Source organism: Argentina silus, assembly GCF_951799395.1.
Source record: "Argentina silus genome assembly, chromosome: 14".
Taxonomy (NCBI): domain Eukaryota; kingdom Metazoa; phylum Chordata; class Actinopteri; order Argentiniformes; family Argentinidae; genus Argentina; species Argentina silus.
The window spans coordinates 3,355,001-3,372,500 of NC_139668.1; the positions used below are offsets into that span (position 1 = coordinate 3,355,001).

The 17,500-nt window shown below is 43.9% G+C and overlaps 1 protein-coding gene across 1 annotated transcript in view; it reads left to right on the forward strand.

Annotated features, from left to right (window-relative positions):
- Positions 1-17,500, forward strand: part of epha10 (EPH receptor A10) — a gene marked incomplete at both ends in the record, with an annotated part of 118,713 nt that overhangs the window by 62,189 nt on the left and 39,024 nt on the right. The gene's annotated exons all lie outside the window — the stretch shown is intronic.

A 17,500-nucleotide genomic window follows, 5' to 3' on the forward strand; every position in this document is an offset into this window, starting at 1 on the left:
TGAGTGGAGTATCCTTAAGGTACAGATAGACCGAGAGGGAGGGATGGAGGGAGCGGAAGAGGGCAAGCAAGCGAGGGAAGGAAATAGCTTTTCGGAGAGAGGGGGAGAGAGGGATGGAGAATTCAAATTCTATGAGAGAGAGGGAGAGGGGGAGAGAAAGGGGGAGAGAGAGGTGTCAAGGGCAAATGATGGGATTTTTGGCAATCACCCGACTTGCTCTTTCCAGGAACAGTCTATCATGACCTTTTTGTCTGGCCCTGAGAGAAACCAATCATAGCTGTGTGTGTGTGCACGCCTGTGTACTGTATGTGTGCATATGAATGTGAATTAGTCTGTGCGCGAGAGAGCATTTCTCATCCCTTTGTGTATGATTGACAGCTGCTTCTCTGCTCCCCCTCTGTTTGATCACCAGCTGGGTTAGCTGTGGTCCCTGTCACTGACCCGGCCTCTGAGGACAGTGGTGGATATAGATGTGCCGTAGGGACAGTACAGAGTGGAGGACAGGCTAGGACAGGCCACAGAAGGACAACGGTGCTGTAGCTCTTTAACACATTTAGGGCCGAGGGTGAATAAAGTCACCAAAATAGTCAACATTCTAGAGTGCCAAGGGTGACTTTATTCACCAGAAATGCATCCATTATGATGCTTCACTCTGTAGCCAATCAAAGTGTCGTTGCTAGGTAAATACCACATGCAGTAATACACTTGGCACTCTAGGCGGTGAGTGTTTCCGGAATGATTTGGTAGTTAGTGAGTTAACACCAGTTCAGTCAGCCATACTGTAGACCTGAGGACTAGTATGGACACTGAATATCTGAGGTCTACGGTCCACAATATGTATAGGGGATATTTGTACAGAACAAAGGTAGAAAGGAAATGTCACACTGCAAAAATAAATCTCTGAATGGATAGTAGTCCACAAAGCTTCAGAATGTAAAGCTATCAACAACAGGATGCACTCTGAATTTTTTTTTGAAGTTAACTATAGAAGAACACGATAATGATTGTTGTAGATCCGATATGGGTTATAGTTCATCTAGCTTAGATACCAAGAGCCAGCTACGCAAATGTATTCCTAACTCATTCAAACTAAAATTCAAAATACATATACTGTATATAACCTTTGTGAACTGGTTGCAATTAACACATGCACTGTACTGTACTTAGAATATGGCCTCTGCGTATAACCGCTGCAATATTCTTCAACCAAAAAAACAAGGTTTTTAATGAAGTGTTTTTCCTCGATAAGCAGCCTTCCGGTTGCTCAGGGCGATAGAGTCCTAAAAGTGGATGTCAGCCAAGAGGGGGAGAGAGAGAGAGGGAGAGAGGTGAAAGGAGAGTTGTAGATACTGCTGCGGGGGAGGAGAAATCGATACCCACACTCCCACACAACCACAAAACAACATTGGTAGTGTGAACCCCCCTGACCCATGTGATGTTGATACAGTGTGTGTCAAACCATGCGTTTGATACTCTCTTGTTAGAAAAGTATATGTGTTACACTCCTCGGACTGAGACGTGGTCTGCAGATAATAAGCCTGAATTAACAGGGTGGAGAGATGTTAGTCGTATCAGGCATTCTACGAGATTTATTTCAGGGTATTTTTGTACGTGTTGGTTTCGCCATTCAGAAATGACACTTTTAATACACAGTCCCAGGACAGCATAAGTACGTTTGCACCTTACATACCTGAAGTAACCGGGTGGAGTGAGGAGACGGGGAGATGCTAGTCGTGTTCAGTAAAGGCAATTCTACTCAGCTCAGTGGAGACACGCGTCATCTGGAGGACTAAGCAGTCTTGAGGCCGTGTCTGATAAGTGCTAGACACCCAGGTGATAAGGGATGTCATAGTATGAGTAAGAGTTTATGGCGAATTCCTTTATGTACAGTAGGCCAGTGTTTAAAAGGTTCATACTGTTGTTGAGTAGACTGAGTTGTGAAGACTTGTGAAGAGCTGCTGAAAGCTATCAAGAGCTGTGAAGGATGTTAGAAAAGACCCATGAATTGAATTGATAGATGAATTAGGCTACTGACAGTGCTGACATTTTCGGTGTCCTCCAAATAATGACTAAAACAAACATTTTATTTGTTTTTTATTTATTTCACCAAGTTAACTGAGAACCAGTTCTCTTTTGTAGCAACAACCTACAGAAGAGTTGCAGGGGAGAGGAGAATAGTTTGACTGCAGAGTTTTTGCTTAATCAGCTTGCTATATCATAGAATATCATAGGCTTAATGAGTAGAAATGGTTTAAACAGGGATTGGTCATCTTAACGGGGACTGAAATATCCTTAAAAATACTCTCATACCATTTGTTGTAGTCATCATGCATTCTCTCATAGACCCTATGCGTAGGCAGCAACCTACAGGTGACGCAGAGAAGCAAGATCATGTTTTAGCGATAATTTGACATAAGCGCAAGTCGCCTTTCATAATGCAACGTATGGATTACAGAATAAAGTTAGGAATTTTCATGCGAGACAGGTGTAAGGAGTTTGTGTTTCAGTGGGATTGAGACCGGATAGAAAAGTAGCCTACATAGGACATGAGAAGATGGCTGTGACAAAGATGGCTAGTGTATCTTGCATAGTGCGCAAATGGACATTTTTCTGGACATTTAATAACCCCGTCACCTTCCCCCACCCATTAGGTAACAGTCGTCATGGTGCCAATGGTCTCTAAAAACCCACTGACAATGGGTTGTGATTACAGAGCCTTGCTTAATCAGCTTGCTCAATAAATTACCTCCTTGCATGAATGACAGAATATCTCCTAGGCTGTATTTGGCAAAATCAAGTTAATTATAGCAGATCAGCTCATGAATTACAGTGAGAGATACATAAAATCATAGTCATACTTGCTACTGCTGTGGCGGTACTGCACACTACCACAGCTCAACCATGAACCTTTAAAACTTTCACCTGCTGTACATACAAGAGCCAGGGTTGGTCCTTCTAGAGGTTAGGGATGGCCACCCCACTGCCTGATATAAAAGACAATAGTGGTGAGTACCAAACTTATCACCTGTAATAAAATAAAGTGCTGAATGATAGAGTGGATAGATTTAGTCCTTAACTAAGGAGCCAATATCATTTATATACAGTGTAAACAGCAACAGACCTCACATTTAACCCTGAGGCACTCTCTTTGTGGTCTCTAGAAATCATAACTGCAACATTGTCAGCAACTATACACTTAGTTCTATTTGTGAGGTCAGTCTGCTCACTAACAGTGAATGTTCCACTGTATCAGAAGCTTTGGATAAATCAATAAACAGGGCAGTGCAATACTGTTTTTTTTATCAAGGGCACAAACAACATCATTGACTACGAGGGATGCAGCTGAAATCCTATGTCCTATGTCCTGGCCTAAAGACCGATTGAAATGTGTTCAAGACACCATTCTGGGACAAGAATGAACAAAGCTGAGAGTTGACCAAAGATACTAATATTTTAGCTAGACACAAAAGCTTGACAACTTGGCAATAAGGATTTAGAGGTAGCACTTGGGCTGCTTTCCATATCTTGGGGATAGTCCCAGAGCTAAGCAAGAGATTAAAGATATGAGCTAAGGGCCTAGCTAGAAGCAGACCAGGGTCCAGTTGGTTGGGACTGTTGACTTATTTACATTTATTTTTAATCGAGCATCAAATCTGAGAACTGTCTAGAGAATATGGGATTCATGTCGCTGCAAAACTCTTTAGTTCCCACAAGTTTAGGGGCACCCAATAAACGTTATCAAACAAGTGCCTTGTGGAAACCAAGTGTTGATTAAAAGCATTACTAATGTCCCTTTTATCATTCATTGATGGGGCCAGAATGGGACATGATTTCTACGTTTCAGTGATTTAACACTTTTCCAGAATTTAGCTGGGTTTCCACCACTGATCTAGGTAATGAGCAGATTTTGCTTTCATGATCATAATAATGCCTCTATTTCTCAACTGTCTGCCAGTCTGCAGCAGAGGCAGCATTTCTAGTTTTGGCCCAGGCAGTATTTCTTGTATGGATAGCCTTCGACAATTCATTTATAAACCATGGATTATGTCTATCCTTTATCCTTAGTTTTTTAAAGGGAGCACGTTTGTCTGCAACAGAGTTAAAGGCTAAGAAAAGGTATGTGGGACACATTTTCACAGCTCCATATTAAGCAAAAAACCTATAAGCAAAAAACCTTGGTCATTGAAGTCTCTAAAACTCCTTTCAGTGATGATGCATGGTCTAGTTTTATCTCTAACACAGGCAATAGGACAAATGGTCACTGATGCTTAGGTGAAAGACACCACTGGATAAATTTGTATGTGGTCTATTTGTTAAGCATAATGTCAGTGAATGTCGATTAAGCTGGGTCCTTTGCATTAGCTCGGGTTGATTTAGTTCTTAATTGAGTCAAAATCAGATCAGCACATTTTGTTTTGATACATCTCGTCAGACACTGGCTTCCTCCAATCAAGGTTAAAGTCACCCATAATAAACCCAAGAGCACAAGGGAGGTCTGAAGGGGGTTGATAGACCCCTACCACCGCTATTTATATCTATAAATATGTGTGTGCGTCACATATGGACTGTTATCTTTGACTGTGGGTGTAGTCGCCAGATTTGCTCGGTTCTGTTTTGATTTAGGTATATTTTAGACGACGTGACTTTAGTGTGAATATGTTCCTGTGCGGTCTGTTCTTGACGACATGATTTTAAAAACAGAGTAGTCTATGAATAGTACATTATGTCTGCTTTGATGCGTGTGCACAGCCTGTCAGATTAGTGAACTGTATTTTCTAAACAATATGGTTGAATAAGCACAGTCTGGTCGGTCTGTGAATAGCACAGTACTGTTTGTCTGTTTCTATGTGCATGTACTGTACATTTCACACTCTTTCAGAATAGTTTCACTCTGTTCCAGACTACAGTATATGTTTTTATTAAGCAGTGTCTGCGAGGTCTGTGAATAGCACAGTATGTCTGGGACCGCCTGGTCTAAGTGCTTGTCCAAATGCTTGAATCACTTACTGCGTGAGTCTATGCTGAATCACTGCTCTCCATAGGCTAAACTGTCTGGACCGCGGTATGGTGCTGATTCTGCTGCAGGGGATGTGAAAAGCAAATCTGAAGGGTTAGGCTTTTCTCAGTGGTTGAATGTGGTTTTCTGAACTGCTGAAAGGGTTTCATTTGAAAAGAAGATGGTTTGACGATGAGTGACGGCTCAACCTATTAATCTTCCTGTCATTCTACCCCCTCCATCTTTTCATCTCTTCTCTCACCTCCATCATTTGTTTATTTTCCTTCTGCCTCTCACTTTTTACACCTCTCTCTCTTTCCAACTTCCTCTCCCCAGTACCTTTCCATGTCCTCCCCTAACTCTTCTACCACTTCCGTCCTCCCTCGCTCTACCATCTATCTTTCGCTCCAACTTTCTATCCCTCCTCCCCCGCAAACATTCCTCCGCCTGCTTTTTTCTTCCCTTTCTCCTTTCCCTTTCTCTTTATCGCTTGGCTTCACTCCTGACTCCTCCTGACACCATCGTCTGTCTCTTAATTAAAACGCGGGATGGGCTGCTTAGGAGAAAAAGAACGAGGGAGACATTAATGAAAGAAGAGTCCGTTAATTACACAACAAGGTCAGCGGCATTTTACCTTCACAGCTTAATTGGCCCCTGATTGTGTTTTAGGCCTCATTTTTTATTCAAACAGCGGGCTGACAAACCATGTTAATTGTCCCCTTGTGTGTGTGTGTGTGTGTGTGTATGTGTGTGTCTGTGTATCTGTGTGTGTTATGCTGGGCGTGTGTTATGCTGGGCAAGAACTCAATGTGGTTGGGTGCTGCCATGCTGACAGGGTGAGCAAAGTGTGTGTGTGTGTATGCATGCTTGCGCGCACCGGGAATGAGCTATTAAACTCATCGAGCGACCATAGATGCAGCTGCAGGTCCGTCCTTCTCTCCGATGGAGCAACTGTACCTCATCAGACATAGTCACCCTCACACCCCTGTCTGAAAATGTTTAACTGCCTTATGGTATGACCCTGACTCCCCCCCTTTCAAAGTGCTTAACTGCCTTATGGTGCAACCTGCCTCCCACTGCCATATCTATCTGTGTAGCAATTTGGCTGTTTTATGGGTTTCGCTCCGTTGATGCGTTTTATTTCCAAAGAGGAAAATAGTTTTCTTGTCCTTCCTGCGGAATAAGGCCTCTCCTGGCTGACTTTCTGACTCTGGTTTTATGTAGGTCAAAGGTCAAATGAAGTCCATTCAGGGTAGCTAGTAGCATCATGCTGAGAAGCCCTGACCATATGTTTGCCTTTTCCTGCTGGGTTCTACTCAGGGGAGCAATCCTGCCCAGAGATTTTGAAGCCAGCTTTACCATGTGGCCAAGTGGGGAACTGCAGTGGCTGGTGATGAAAAGCATATTTCCTCATGGAAACCCATGTTAAACTTTGTATTCCATCTGGTCAAATAAGACTGTTTTAGGCTGCTATTTCTTTCTATTATATCCTCATTTTACATTTATTATTGTTTTCATGTTTATTTTTAGTTTTCATGTTTATTTTTTCATAGCCCAGAAATGACATTCATGCCGCTGATTCATGCACGTGAACAAGCCTTGGACTGAACATAATTCATTTATATATGTTATTAAATGTTGTCTTAAGACTTGATGGATTTTGATGGATTGATGGATTTTAAGATTTTAAGTTTAAGACTTGATGGATTTTAAGTGTTTTGTGTTTGCACTAAGCATATTGCATCTTTTAGTGTTTGAGTAGGGGGGACATATTACGTAGAGTGGTAGAATATATCTACACCTTATCCAGTCGGTGTAGATATATTTGACATAAAGGCATTACTGCACATATAACATAGTCAGGCATAACACAGAGACCAATGTTATCATCTTATCCTGGAATCAATCTACCTTGCCTCCCGTTGCTTTACAATCAGGGCCAGCAGCTTACGTGTCCTATACTCCTCATTCTCAGGAATCAATTTCCCTCAGTTTGGGCCAAATCTGGGTCACAGATGCTTAATGAAAATGGCTGATTCCCCCCAAAAATTCAATAATCCTAGCCTGTGCCGCTCTATGGTCTTCCTCCGGGGTGAGTCAGAATAGTCTCAGAGCCATCGGTGGCAGAGTGGGCTTTTGCTCCAGAAGACAGCGCAACGTTTCCCTAATGCCTTCCCCAGCATGAATGGAATGTTTAAGAATGTAAATTTCAAGAAAGAGCATCACAGCGTTTTATGGCTCTGATCATCTGAGGCAGGCCATTTGTCAGGGTTTTGTATTTCATGTTTCTTAAGCTTTATTTCAATCAATAATTCCCTTCATGAGCCAGTGTGTCGAAAGGAAGTCAATGTCCACTCATTTGAATTTTGTATGACTCATACTTCTTCACAACGTAGCTGTGAGCTAGCTATTTTAGCTATGGCATATAGTTGTTGCTATGGGAGACCAGGGACTTAAATGTCAATTGTAGAACATGCTTAACATACCCCATTCATTTTGAACATGTTGAGACATTTCTACAGCTTTGCCTGTGGTCAAAACGTTGGTTTAACACTAGAAGCCGCGGACCCTCATTAGCCCCGTTTGACAGCGCTGCCAGTGTGTGTCAAGGCTGACTAGCGACCAGCTAGTGCTCAAAGTGCTTGAATTTCCACAGTTGGGCTTTCTAGTCCCGCCCCGTATGATCTCCAGTTTGTTTACATTCTGCATTTCTTAAGGTGGTGAACTATGGAGACACTAGTAGCAACACATCAAATCCTCCGGTTTCCCAACAGGTTATGGTCCTTAAGCACTTTATGACAATTGTATTTGTAAAACGTTCTATTCAAATCAGTGTGATGTGTAGTTAGAATGAGCTCACTTAGATAATGCTTGCCACCCAAATGCTTGCCACTAAAGTTCTCTAGCCAACTAAAGTACTTGGATGATAAGAATAACCCCCCCCCACCCCTCCCTAATCCGCCCCCAAGCCCCGTTTGGCTTCATAAGGACCAGGGGGTAGAGGAAGCTAAAAGCTGGAGTTTTAAGTACCAAATAGGCCTGGAGCCCTGTTGAAGCCCAGGAGTGACTTTGGAAAAGCAATTGACCTTGGCACACACTGGCACATACGACGTATGCCCCACTGTGGGAAAGCCGGCTATTCCTAACCCAAGTACCCAGAATGAGGTCTGGAGACGTCCATTTGTTAACATAAGTGTAACAGTGTAATCATTGAATTAGATCCATACCTGGTTTTGTTTAGTCAGGAAGAATCATAAAAATACCAGATTTAGTATTTTAAAGAGCTTACATATTGAATATAACATATTGACGGCCTGAAAAATAAACCTGTGGCCAAATGTGAAACGTCAATGCTTGATAACAAGTACAACAGAACACAAATCTGAAGCAGTGATGACTTGTAATAAATCATAATTATACATATATGGAAGGTCTATACATTAAAGTTAAAAAGTGGACACAAAATCACTTCTTATTTCAGTCGCTGTATGTGCCTTTACACAAATGCATCACTAAAGACCACAAACAAATCCATCGACTCTAAAGCTCCACCATGCAAACCACATTCAAAACAAATCTTCTGAGGTTTCGGTGTGCCAGATCCCCAGACAGTTTGTTCTGTGTGCATCTGCCCAACTGCCATTGTCTCTTTGTGGGCATTCTCACATTCTTGAGATGCATCAAACCTGACCGACAAACTTGTCAGACCAAGCTTTTGTTGGAAACAATTTCTCAACAGTGATGTTGTCTACTGGCTTTCAACATCGAGTTATGAACAAAAGTGTTGCAAATGTCTGTCATTGGAGCGAATTTGTCTGTCTCCCTGCATGTGGATCTTGTGGCCTTATCAGTCTGACACACACAGTGTAGCCAACATACAATCATACACACACTGGTGGAAGACAATAAATAGGCCTAGATCTTGCTTCTAGCTGTATGATAAACACTATCAAAAGGACGTACTGTAGCGGTATGTGTCTGTTCTTTGCAGGCTGGGTGCACGTTGCAGGGCTTCTATTCACATGTAATCGATTTGATTCAGGATTCAAGATTCTTTATTTGTCACGTGCATACAAGTATACAGTGAAATGCAAAAGTGACAGTGCCACAGAGTAGTGCAACAATAAGTTTTAAAATAAAATAAAATAAAATAGAAATAATAAAAAATATAACCAGTATAAACAGTATAAGCAGTATAAACAGCGGTGAAGCAATGTACACAATGGAATGGATCATGCAAATAACTGTGATGTTACGTCTCTGTGTGTCTATGTTGCTGATATGGCCATTACGGTTGAAGCAGGTAAGCCATTCATAACTGTAAGGTCAGTTTCCATTCACCATGATGAGGGTAAAGCTACACGTGAGCCTTTCGGTGGGCGGGTGTTAGTGGCATTTATATCCGTTAGCTGCTAGTGACACAGGATGAACACAGACTTGCAGCTGAATCAATCCCGGGCGCCATGTTCCCTGCTGTCTGCCCGCTTGCTGTGAGCGGGGCTTCCATTTGAACCGACGGCGGCGGCGATAACAGAACGGCACCTGGAGACATCGCCACGGCTGTTCAGCTTGCCGTTCGCAGGCTCCTTTACTTTGCATGTCGCTCCAGGCACGGTGTAGTCATGCAACATCTGTGCACTATGTGTAAAAAACGAGACCGTGAATGACATTGAAGATTACCATCGCAAATCATAAGAAATGGAGTGTCACTTCAAACCGCAAGTGTGCATAACCTTCTGTTGTGAGACAAATCAATATTCCCTCAGCATAGCTGTCTTCAATCTCAATATCAAGCAGAAGTCGTATTTCTAGGTAACGTACTGTAGGATGGGCTGGGGAAAGCACACTCACACCCACACACACACACACACACACACACACACACACACACACACACTCTCTTCAGGAGGAGCGTTTCAGATTGGATCTCATTTCACAAGCTCTCAAAACCAAAATTGCCTTGACATTCACATGCAAACATGTGCGCTGACTTGTGCCTGATGTGGTTACCATGCAAATGAACAGGACCCTCCTCCACACACGCTTTCCTGCTGCAGAATGTGTCCATCTTGCCCTCCCCGGCTCCTTTGAGGAGTGACACCTGTGTCAATGTGTGTGTTGGGGTGTGTTGATCAGTGGTTCGTGAACACTCAGCCTTCGACTTCACGGGTGACTGCAGTCACACACAACCCATAATGACACTGCCCTCCTGTGGTGTTCCTCTTCACTCCTGTCCACTCGTCAGTGTGTGTCCCATCGCTTACTCATTAGGCTCAGAGTGTGTGCTGTGTCTTTGCGTGTGTGTACACACTTCAGGTGTATGTGTGGGGGCTGGGGGGGGGGGGGGGGGGGGAGGGGGGAGGAGGAGGAGAATGAGGGAATGGCCCGGTTGTGGACGTGAACAAATCACTCGGTGGCCGGGCTAAATGGAAGCCATCCGTCAGGGAGATGGGACACAAACAGCCAGGAGATGAGCCCCCTGGCCAGCATTGATGTCATAGCCAATCCCCCTTGTCCTCGGATGGCCAGATCTGATAGGGAGAGGGAGGACCATGATGAAGTAGAGAGAGAGAGGGGCAGAGGGAGGGAGTGAGAGAGAGATGAATGAGAGAGGGAAGAGTGAATTATTTATTTTATTTTATTTGATGCTCTCATAATCAAATGAAGGGATAAGTCGGGGCTGAAGGAGAGAGGACTGCAAGGAATGCAAAAAAGAGCAATACATTAGGAGAAAGAGGGACACCACAAAGGTCCATTCAGTTTAGCAGCTCTGACCTCTGAGCTGGGCCTATAGCCAAAAGACTGAATGGCACTGATGAAGGGAGAGACTGAAAGAAAAAGAAGAAGAAGAAGAGAGATGGAAAGGATAGAAATGGAAAGAGAGGAATATGGACAACGAGAGTGAGAGGGAGGGAGAAAGAGAAATGGAGAATGAGAGAGAGAGAGAGAGAGAGAGATGGCGATATAAAACGAGAGAGCAAGAGTTGGAGAGCGAGAAATCGAGACAGAGAGATTGATGGCTAGACAAAGAGAGAGCGGGAGAGCGAGGGAGGCAAAAAGGACAGCGTGTCTCTTTAGACTGAAGTCCCTAGTAATTGTCCCTGTGTGATTGGGATGAAGGCAGAGAGGAGCAGTGTAATATCCGGTAATTGAAGCCCTTGTCCGCCACCATCCCATTGTTCCACTGCGGAGATAAGCCCAGAGTAAATGATAGAGGGGGCTGTAGGGAGAGATGGACTGTGGGAAGAGCAGGAAAACAGGAAAGTATGGGGGGAGTGAAGGAGAGAGAGAGTCTCTGAAGGCTGCCACAGTAGGAGTAAGGGACAGTTCTCCTGGTCTGTGTGTGTGTGTGTGTGTGTGTGTGTGTGTGTGTGTGTGTGTGTGTGTGTGTGTGTATCTGTGTGTATCTGTGTGTGTGTGTGTGTGTGTGTGCGTGTGTGTGTGCGTGCGTGCGCCTCAGACTGCATCAATAGCCCCTTTGATGGTGACGGTTGATGACATGGCTCAGTAGGCCTTTGATTATGATGTAAGGTGCTGTGTTTCGGAGGATGATGTAACCATTGTTTCTTTCCCTGAGGGATTTGGAGATTTGTTGTGTACAGTAGGTCAGTGTTTAATACAGGAATGTGTCAACGGCAGCAGAGCACAGTTACCGCTACACAGGCAGCGAGTCACTTCAGATGAACTTGGCATAACGTGGATCCAATGAAACATCAATTCCAAGGGGACAGTTGTGGACATTTCGGCGTTTGGGGTTTAAATATGGTTATGATCTTACGTTTAAATTAGGAAAAAAATATATTTAGATTAATAGAGCTACTGTACCTGTCACCTCTATTTTGTGGTCCACACCGGCTCCACACCAGTAAACCTAGACATGGATTAAATTAATTAAAACATTTTAACGGGCTATAACAAAAAACACAAAAAGACTAGGAATGTAAAGCCAGAATGTAAGTTGAATATGCTCTTAACATTCTACTTAACTTCTATAAAACCAGAATGGGTCTGTAATGGGCAGGGGAAGGTGCAATTACGATTACGTGAGTGAATTTATCATCTTCTATCGGCTACCGAAGACCCATTGGGAGATATTGAGAAGAAATGTCGAGAAGAGATTCAAGTTAGATTCAGTTTGACAGTGCATTTCACACACACGATAAAGCAATGGTGAAAGATGTGACAAATGGTATGCTATTTACTGCAATTTCATTAATCAGATCAAATAACATAGATGGGAAGTCTAATAGCCTACTAATAAAGTGAAGAAAATGCGCAAAGCATCCTGACAAAATTGTGTGACGTTCCAAACATCTGAGATTAATTGTCACTGAATTTGAAATTGACAGTGGTTTCAGTTTTTAATCATCCATACGCATGATTTAGGAACTTGTTGACAAATGAGGCCCACTGAACATGAGCCGTTATTCACGACAGGGCGGTTGTGTGGTAAGCTATGAACAATTCACATCTAGGATTTCCCTCGCTTCACCCCACCCAAATGGGCCACAGCCATGAAGTAGAGACATGGGAGAGAAAAACAATCTTCTCTGTCCAGTCTACTTTTCTATCCATTCTCAATCTCACTGAAACCCCAAATTCTTTATTCTGTAATCCATAGGTTGCATTATCAAAGTTCATTATAGGTTACGTTATTATTCACGTCAAAATACCGCTAAATCATTTTCCCCGCTTCTCCATGCTGTCACGTGTTTTTGCGCATATGAGAGAATGCGTGAATACTACAACAAACAGTATGAGAGTAGATAAGAATATTTGAAAAACGCAAATTGGTCCCCATTAAGATAACTTGATATTCAAACAATTTCCACTCTTCATCTCCCTCTAATGAGCTAATCTGCTCATCAGCACTGTTTGGCCAAATATAGGCTATGAGATATTCTCTCATTCGTGCAAGAAGTTAATAGCAAGCTCTTCTTCTTAGCAAGCTGATTAATTGAGGCTCTGCCACAAACTATTCTCTCTCTCATGTTAATTTTTATGATTATTTTGTTACAAGAAAGGAACACAAATGTCAACGCAGTCAGTCATTTGTACCACAGAAGGATGGATAATTCAAACATCCTTCACAGCGCTTGTCTCCACCCACCTGGTGGCGGCTTTCGGCAGCATTTCACACGTCTTCACAACGACTATCTGCCAGAGCAGCGGCATTGAGTCAGCCCACCTCAGCGATGACAACATGCGTATTTTAAACAGTAACCAACTGTAGCCCCCCAATTGTGCTGATAAGACTGCTTTCGCATGTTTATCGAGCTCCCAGCCGTTTGATGTCACGGAAATGCTTGCATTCCATCTAGTTGTTCCACACAACAGCAGTACATTTTATTCCGATGTGTTTGGCATGGTCTCCTTATCATTCCTAATAGATGAGGAGCTGATGATGTGATTTCAACCTTTCTACTGTATATAGGTCTGTAAGGGGATGTCACTGTACCTCGTTGTGCCTTTGTATGCACAGGCTCCTGGAAGATGTTGTCCGTAGACACAGGTTTAGGATCAACCTCTCCTGCCTAAATCCTAAACTTCAACATTATGGTCAAGGGCCATATTTGCCTTCCTACCTTTTAGCAACACTGATTAGAAGGCTCTCAATGTTATTGTTCAAAGCTAGTTGGAGTCATTGGTGTTGGTGTCATTCATTCCCCCCACCGGTTTGATCCCTCAGACCTTTAATGTACCCCCCCCCCAGACACACACACACACACACACACACACACCCCCTCCCACCATTAACCATTAATGGGGATTTATTCCATCGGTTAGAACGTCTTTCATACAGTAGCATTAGGAGCAGAGAGGCAGTGATCTGAATATGGGCCCATGAATTATTGATTCCACCAGCCCCCGCCCGCAAATCTAACCCTGACATTTGGAAATAAGACGGAGCAAAATTACGGCCTGAAATAATGACTGCCATTTGGGGTGTGTGTGTGTGTGCGTTAGTGTGTGTCCGTTAGTGTGTGTGTGTTAGTGTGTGTGTGTGCGCACCTGCCTTCGTTGATGTATGTGTAAAGCAAACCCCTTTTAGCCATATTAATATTCATTAATGTGTCCTATCAGAAACGCACAGAATCAACTAATTGCTTGCATTTACTGTATTAAGTCCCTCATGATTTATTAATAGTGATAAGTAGTGAGGTGAGTGTGATTGGAGAGAGAGGGGAAGAGGAGGGGTGCTTTGAAATGTGATCACTTCTACAGAGACAAAGCATTTGTCAAGTGAATCACCTGAAGCAAAGCCTGACAACCATAGATAACATTGGCCTTACCAGTACCCAATTGCACACTTTCCACAGCAGGGCTTACATTGTGAGTGCCAAGGTGTGCCAGGGCCAATTTATTTTCCACAGTCAGTCCCGGGCTTCAGCATTGCTTACTCCGGGCCTATTCAACCAAGTGCTTTAGTTGGCTAGCGAACTTGGTGGGTGGCAAGTATAATCCAAGTTAGCTCGCTGTGCCTACACAAATCACAAAACACAAATCAAATGGATTGAATCAAGCTTTTCACAAATAAAATGGCCATGAACTGTTACCAGAGTTACTAGAACCTGTTGGGAAATGGAAGGATTTAAAATGTTTTGCTAGTGTCTCTGAGTTCGCCAATTTACGAACTGCAGATCGTAAACAAACTGGAGATCAAACTGGGCGAAATAGTTGAAATTCAAACAGGCTTGTTTACTAGGCTTGAAACACCGGGCTTTGAGCACTAGCTAGCCCCGAGTAAGCCTTGACACGCATTGGCACTTCTGTCGAAAAGCAGCTATTGATGGACACATTGACATTTTAGCTTTGAGACATACTGTGTGTGTGTGTGTGTGTGTGTGTGTGTCCATACCATCTTTTCTCTCCTCTATCTGACAGTTATGTCCTTCCCTCAGGCAGTTGACATACGGTAGCTCTGTGCTACACCTTAAACAAGTTTATACTATTGCATGTTTGACCCCCCCCCCCCCCCCCACACACACACACACACACTCTCACTTTCTCTCTCTCCCGCTCTCTCATTCTGAAGAGTGCACTATGTATGACCCCTTCTCTCCCTCCCTCACTCCCTCCATCATCTCCCTCCCTCCCACTCTCTCTCTTTCTCTCCCTCTCTCTTTGATACTTCTCGATGCTTGAATCCTGTTAGCTCTTGGCTATCTCTACCCCTCCGCCCCTCCGCCCCTGTCTCCCAGTCTCCTGTCTCTTCCCACTACTCCCCTAGGGGGACTTGGCATAGCCCAGTGTTTTATATCTGTGTTATTACACCTGGAGAGTGTGTGTGTGTGTGTGTGTGCGTGCTTGTGCGTGCGTGCGTCTGTGTGTGTGCGTGCGTGTGTGTCTATGGAGATAAACACACACACCATGTCCCTTATAATCAAGGTACTTGCTCGACGCCCAGGACAAATTGATCAGTGAGTAGCCAGATGTCTTGGCAAAGCTTCTCTCTCTTGCGCGCGTGCTCCTACTGTTCAGCTGAAACGCCTTGGCAGTCAGCTTCAATTAATGTAAGGGAGAGAGGGAATGCTTTGAATATGCTTTGAAATGATTTCTTTCTAAACTAGTTTTTCCTTACTGGGTGCTTTTTGGAGAATGCGTGTTTCCTGTTGGCTTTCAGCATTGATTGACATGACCCTGTCTGGCGATGACAGTTGGCTGCACTTTGATTTCGGGCCCGGTACAGACGCCCCCAGATTTTGTTCTCTTTATACAACCTATCGTCTTGACTTTTCGACCATTAAAACCACTTCGCTGAGTTGTACTGACAAAACACACACACACCGCCATAAGAAAGAACATCATCCAGTCAGCTTTGATTTGGGCCTCCATAAAAAGACAGGAAGAGAAAATGTGGCTTCTTTGTTATCCAGATACGACACTTCTCTCTCCTCCCAAAATGAATTCTGAGAGAACGACTCAAGTATTACTTTTCTTGAATACTGAGAGAAAATCCAGCCGCTTTCAAAGCTGTAGCACCACTCTCTCTGCTGTGCTGAAGGGAAAGTGTGGGCTCTACAAAGCAGGCTGTTTTGTATTGGTGTAATGACAGACATTAGACAGTCGATTACAAGGTTCTTCCAGCCTCCGCCGCCATACACACTCCCGCTTTCCCATTGCTCTCAGAACTGAAGGAGCTAATCGGTGTGTGACGGAGAGAGAGTGTGTGTGTGTTTGTGTGTGTGTGTGTGTGTGTGTTTGTGAGAGATAAAGGGAGGGTGTGCGTGTGATATATTCCAGGTATGTGTTTTGTCTTTGTTTGTGTGTGTGTGTGTGTGTGTGTGTGTGTGTGTGTGTGTGTGTGTGTGTGTGTGTGTGTGTGTGTGTGCCTTTGTCCGGCCATTTGTGTGTGGGTGTTTTTGAGTGTGTGTGTCTGTGTGTGTAAGTGTGCATGGCGGCTGTCATCTCCTCATCCTTACTGACCCATTATTGACTCGGTGTTCCACCCTGACACAGTGACGGAGGTGAGAGTGCCGGCCAGTCTTTGGAGTCACGTTCGTCTAGACACGGGGAATTAGCATCAGTGGGAATGGGAGTGATGACTGTTACGGCAGAGAGCGTGCTGGAGTTGTTAATGCAGGAATGCTGTTTGGAAAAGAGGGACAACGATTGGGGCAGAGCTTGCTGATTTCACACCCATTACCACTCAGAGCAGAGGCGGAAAATGAAACCGAGAGAGAAAGAGAGGGTTTGTGTGTGTGTGTGTGTGTGTGTGTGTGTGTGTGCATGTTGGCCTGTGTGTCAGTGGAGGCTGGTGGAGGTAGACATCGGAGGACAGGATGTAATGAATGGACTTAGGAATGGTATCGAACATGTGCACATTACAGTTAGCCTGTCCTCCGATTTCTGCCTCCACCAGCCTCCCCTGGCGTGTGTGCACAATACACATATCCATAGAGCTCTGTTAAGTGCTGTGTGTGTGTGTGTGTGTGTGTGTGTGTGTGTGAGAGAGAGAGAATGTTGTGTGTGAGTGTTTGTGTGTGTATGAACTGTTTTGGGTCATGTGTCCTTGTGCGTCCTCTCTCTCTCTCTCTCTCTCTCTCTCTCTCTCTCTCTCTCGCCCTCGGCGCAGATGAAAAGAGTTGTGTAATAACTTGTCAGTGCGACATTAACATGAGGGAAGGATCGGGATGACAAAACGCACTAGGGAATGAGAAAATATCAACAACAAGGGTCAAGCAGTCGAGTGTCTGAAGACTGCTTGCCTAGCATCTCCATATGTCAGGCTTTAAAACCTACTGTCTTGTTCACTTCAAGTGTTTATCCTTAGAACTGACTCATCCTATCTCTCCTCTCCCTCTCCCTCTCTCTCTCTCTCTCTTTCTCTCTGTGTCTCTGTCTCTCTCTCTGTCTCTCTCTCTCTCTCCCTCTCTCTCTCTCTCTCTCTCTCTCTCTCTCCCTCTCTCTCGCTTACTCCATGCAGCTAAACCAACTAAAACAATGTAATATAGCCTTTTTCTAATGGATTGTTCTCTCTCTCTCTCTCTCTCTCTCTCTCTC